Here is a 6000-nt window from a genome sequence, read left to right on the forward strand (position 1 = left end):
TAGATGTCAGTCTTTAGCAAGGGTTTCAGGCTTGTTTTTTGAAAAAAGAACGACAGTTTTTCCAAGGTGTCTCTCATTAGAAAAGTAGTCTTGTTGCACGTGTGAATGAGGTGCACGCTCTTCGTTATTTAACTTCACTATTGAACATACTATTCTCCGTCTTAAATTTGATCATTTATTTAGATATTAGAGTACCTGAGGATTAATTTAAAACATTTTTTGACTTGTTTGGATGAATTTTACTGGTAACTTTTTGAATTTGTTTGTATGCATGTTGAACAAGTGGATTACCGAATCAAGCGCGCCAACTAAACGGACATTTTTGGGATATAAAGGACTTTATCGAACAAAATGACCATTTGTTGTGTAGCTGGGACCCTTGGGATTGCAAACAGAGAAAGATCTTCAAAAGGTAAGTGATTTATTTTCTCACTATTTGTGATTTTGTGATGCCTGTGCTGGTTTGGAAAAGTATTTTGGGGTGGAGTGCTGTCCTCAGATAATCTCAATCTTTGCCGTAAAGCCTTTTTGAAATCTGACAATGCGGTTTGATTAACAAGAAGTTAAGCTTTTAAACAATGTAAAACAATTGTATTTTCATGAATGTTTAATATTGCGATTTTACTATTTTGAATTTCGCGCTCTGCAATTTCACTGGATGTTGTCGTGGTGGGACGCTAGCGGTACACCTAGCCTAAAGAGGTAATCTGTCGGAAAGATATCAGTTTGTCTCTGTGGATGGTTTGTCCTCTGACAAATCAACTGTAAATGTTGGTGTTCCTCAAGGCTCCGTTTTAGGACCACTGTTGTTTTCACTATATATTTTACCTCTTGGTGATGTCACTCAGAAACATAATGTTAACTTTCACTGCTATGCAGATGACACACAGCTGTACATTTCGATGAAACATGGTGAAGCCCCTAAATTGCCCTCCCTGGAAGCCTGTGTTTCAGACATAAGGAAGTGGATGGCGGCAAATGTTCTACTTTTAAACTCGGACAAAACAGAGATGCTTGTTCTAGGTCCCAAGAAACAAAGAGATCTTCTGTTCAATCTGACAATTAATCTTGATGGTTGTACAGTCGTCGCAAATAAAACTGTGAAGGACCTAGGCGTTATTCTGGACCCTGCTCTCTCTTTTGACGAACATATCAAGACTGTTTCAAGGACAGCTTTTTTCCATCTACGTAACATTGCTAGAATCAGAAACGTTCTGTCCAAAATGATGCAGAAAAATATATCCATGCTTTTGTCACTTCTAGGTTAGACTACTGCAATGCTCTACTTTCCGGCTACCCGGATAAAGCACTAAATTAACTTCAGTTAGTGCTAAACACGGCTGATATAATCTTGACTAGAACCAAAAAAAAATGTATCATATTACTCCATTGCTAGCCTCTCTGTTGAGGCAAGGGCTGATTTCAATGTTTTACTGCTAACCTACAGAGCATTACACGGGCTTATGCCTACCTATGGTTTTGATTTTTCCGACATACCTACACGTACGCTACGGTCACAAGACGCAGGCCTCCTTACTGTCCCTATAATTTCTAAGCAGACAGCTGGAGGCAGGGCTTTCTCCCATAGAGCTCAATTTTTATGGAATGGTCTGCCTATCCATGTGAGAGATGAGAGATGAGAGATGCAGACTCGGTCTCAAACTTTAAGTCTTTATTGAAGACTCATCTCTTCAGTAGGTCCTATGATGAGTGCAGTCTGGCCCAGGAGTGTGAAGGTGAACGGAAAGGCACTGGAGCAACGAACTGCCCTTCTTGTCTCTGCCTGGCAAGTTCCCCTCTCTCCACTGTGATTCTCTGCCTCTAACCCCATTACAGGGGCTGAGTCACTGGCTTACTGGTGCTCTTCCATGCTGTCCCTAGGAAGGGTACATCACTTGAGTGGCTTGAGTCACTGACGTGATCTTCCTGTCCGGGTTGGCGCCCATCCTTGGGTTGTGCCGTTGGGGAGAACTTCATGGGCTATACTCAGCCTTGTGGTGGTTGAAGCTATCCCTCTAGTGTTGTGGGGGCAAAGTGGGTGGGGTTATATCCTAGCTGTTTGGCCCCATCCATCTATAAACTAATTTATTAAAAATTAAACACAGAAATCTAATTTACATAAGTATTCGCACCCCTGAGTCAATGTTAGAATCACCTTTGGCAGTGATTACAGCTGTGAGTCTTTCTGGGTAAGTCTCCAAAGAACATTGCCCACCTGGATTGTACAATATTTGCACATTATTCCTTTTAAATTCTTCAAGCGATGTCAAGTTGGTTGTTGATCATTGCTAGACAGCCATGTTCAAGTCTTGCCATTGTTTTTCCAGACGATTTAAGTCAAAACGCTAAATTACTTATGTGTGACATTCAGAGGATGAATGGGCAAGACAAAATATTTAAATGCCTTTGAACAGGGTACGATAGTAGGTGCCAAGGATGCCATCTGGGCAGGCGGCTTTGTGAGTATTCACTCTTTTGAGAGTTTTCCTCGCGTCAAGCTCAGAGAGCAAAAGCACCTGGTTGTTCTGGAGCAGAGAGAGCCTTCCGAGATGGCTCAGTATTGTCTGCCTTAAAGCGAGCATAGAATGTGATAAGCTTGTCTGAGAGGGAGGCTTCAGTGGGCACCACACAGCTGGACTTGCCTTTGTAGTCAGTGTTAGACAGTAGTCCTTGCCACATGCTTGTGAGTCTGAGTTGTTGAACATCAATTCAAGTTTGAGTTAGTATTGTCTTTTTGCGTCCCTAATGGGTTTGCAGAGGTTGTACCTTTCCTTGTATAAGACACGCGCCACTGAGTCGTCAGGGTTCATTTAGCTGACATTGAATACTGCAGTATGGGCTCTCAGCATGGTATGGATTTCTCTGTCATCCAGGGTTTTGGTTGGGGTTTTTCCAGATAATTATTGTGGGTACAACATCACCAACACATCTTCTAATGAAGCCTGTGACTGACGATGTATATTCCTCAATGTTGACGGGTGAGTCCTGGGTGGAGGAATCTTTGAACGTATTCCAATCAGTATTCTCAAAACCGTCCTGCAACATTGAGTGTGCCTCCTCTGTCCAGAGCCTCACTATTCTCTGTGTTGGTGGCTCCTTCTTGAGTTGCTGCTTGTAGGAGGGGAGTAGGAACACAGAGACGTGATCTGATTGGCCAAAGTGGGGGAGGGGGATGGCTTTGTAGGTGTAACGGATGTTTGTGTACACATGGCTCTGCACGTTGTATCCTCTCGTGGAGCAAGATATATGTTGGGAATTCTATTTGTTTTAAATTTGCTTGGTTAAAATCTCCCTCGACAATAAAGACTGCTTCCAGGTGAAAGGATTCTTGCTGACTAATGTTCTTGTAAGGTTTTCAATGTACCACCTTCATTTATTTATTTATTTTACTTTTTTTGACAGGGAAATCATGCTGACACTAGGGCCTCTTTTACAGATGAGCATTGCATAAATACATCAACCACATACAATATGCAATATTACAAAACATATTAAGAAAAACAGACATTTATCAACATAGGTGTCTCCGATCATTACTCTGAAGGGGGACTAGACCAAGGGGGACTAGAACATCTTATTTCAAACCACTCAGTAGGTTGTTCCACATAAAGGGTGCAACAAATGTTAAAGTAGCTTTACCTGACTCTTTGGAGACCGAAAAGGTTTCCAATGTTATCCTAGCCTGAGATCAGGTTTGGTCATTTGTAAGTCTTAATTGAATTAATGATGATGTTTGCTTGTGGTGGTATGTACACGGCTGTGATAATGACACACGTGAATTCCCTCGGCCTATAGTGGGGTCGGCATTTTAACATCAAAAACTCCAGCTCGGGTGAACAGAAGCTCGAGATGTTTTTAACTTCGGTACACCAGGAATTGTTGCACTCTTACCAGAAGCAATCCATACGGAAAATGGAAAAGCTGGCTGGTTGAGAAGCAGACGAGTGAGTTGTCCGTAAACCATGTCTCTGTAAAAACAAAGACACATCATTCCCTGATGTCCCTCTGCGATTGAAGCCTTGCTCTGAGTTCACAAAGTTTATTTTCCAGCAATTGGACATTAGCCATCAGGATACTAGGAAGAGGAGGCCGTCTATTCAGCCTAGCTTGGAGTCCCCCTTTCCTCTTCTTCGTTATTACTAACAATGGGAAATTGAATACCGGAGAGTTGAACCATGAAGGAGATACAGTTGAAGTTGGAATTTTACATACAACTTAGCCAAATACATTTAAACCCAGTTTTCACAATTCCTGATATTTAATGCTAGTAAGAATTCCCTGTCTTGGGTCAATTAGGATCACCACTTTATTTTAAGAATGTGAAATGTCAGAATAATAGTAGTATTTATTTCAGCTTCAATTTTTTTCATCACATTCCCAGTGGGTCAGAAGTTTACATACACTCAATTCGTATTTGGTAGCGCTGCCTTTAAATTGTTTAACTTGGGTCAAACAATTCAGGTAACCTTCCACAATCTTCCCACAATAAGTTCCTCCTGACAGAGCTGGTGTAACTGAGTCAGGTTTGTAGGCCTCCTTGCTCGCACACGCTTTTTCAGTTCTGCCCACAAATTTTCTATGGGTTTGAGGTCAGTGCTTTGTGATGGCCACTCCCATACCTTGACTTTGTTGTCCTTAAGCCATTTTACCACAACGTTGGAAGTATGCTTGGGGTCATTGTTCATTTGGAAGACCCATATGTGACCAAGCTTTAACTTCCTGATGTCTTGAGATGTTGCTTCAATATATCCACATAATTTCCTCCCTCAAGATGCCATCTATTTTGTGAAGTGCACCAGTCCCTCCTGCAGCAAACCACCCCCACAACATGATGCTGCCACTTCGTGCTTCACGGTTGGGATGGTGTTCTTTGGCTTGCAAGCCTCCCCTTTCTCCTCCAAACATAACAATGGTAATTATGGCCAAACAGTTCTATTTTTGTTTCATCAGACCAGAGGACATTTCTCCAAAAAGTATGATCTTTGTCCCCATGTGCAGTTGCAAATTGTAGTCTGGCTTTGTTTATGGCGGTTTTGGAGCAGTGGCTTCTTCCTTGCTGAGCGGCCTTTCAGGTTATGTCGATATATGACTCGTTTTACTGTGGATATAGATACTTTTGTACCTGTTTCTTCCAGCATCTTCACAAGGTCCTTATGGTCCTTGCTGTTGTTCTGGGATTGATTTGCACTTTTAGCACCAAAGTACATTCATCTCTAGGAGACAGAATGCGTCTCCTTCCTGAGTGGTATGATGGCTGCGTGGTCCCATGTTGTTTATACTTGCATATTATTGTTTGTACAGTTGAACGTGGTACCTTCAGGTGTTTGGAAATTGCTCCCAAGGATGAACCAAACTTGTGGAGGTCTTCAATTTTGTTTTTGAGGTCTTGGCTGATTTCTTTTGATTTTCTCATGATGTCAAGCTTAGAGGCACTGAGTTTGAAGGTAGGCCTTGACATACATCCACAGGTACACCTCTAATTGATTCAATTGATGTCAATTAGCCTATCAGAAGCTTCTAAAGCCATGACATCATTTTCTGGAATGTTTAAAGGCACAGTCAACTTAGTGTATGTAAACTTCTGACCCACTGGAATTGTGAAACGGTGAATTATAAGTTACATAGTCTGTCTTTAATAAACAATTGTTGGAAAAATTACGTGTCATGCACAAAGTAGATGTCCTAACCCACTTGCCAAAACTATAGTTTGTTAACAAGAAATTTGTGGTGGTTGAAAAACAAGTTTTAATGATTCCAACCTAAGTGTATGTAAACTTCGACTTCAACTGTATAAGAAGTACTTTGGTTTATCTTTTCTCGCAGGAACAGTCAATAGTCAATAGAGAGGCCGTGGGTGGATAGGCCATCTGGAAATTCTGGCTAATGCCAGAAGGACCGGACAATCTTTTATTGTGTTGGGCTGGTCGAAATTGACCCCAAAATGTATTTTTTTTACATATAAATATATGTATTACACGGCCAGCAACCCATGGGTCAATT

This window comes from Oncorhynchus tshawytscha, linkage group LG09 (genome assembly GCF_018296145.1).
Source record: "Oncorhynchus tshawytscha isolate Ot180627B linkage group LG09, Otsh_v2.0, whole genome shotgun sequence".
Taxonomy (NCBI): domain Eukaryota; kingdom Metazoa; phylum Chordata; class Actinopteri; order Salmoniformes; family Salmonidae; genus Oncorhynchus; species Oncorhynchus tshawytscha.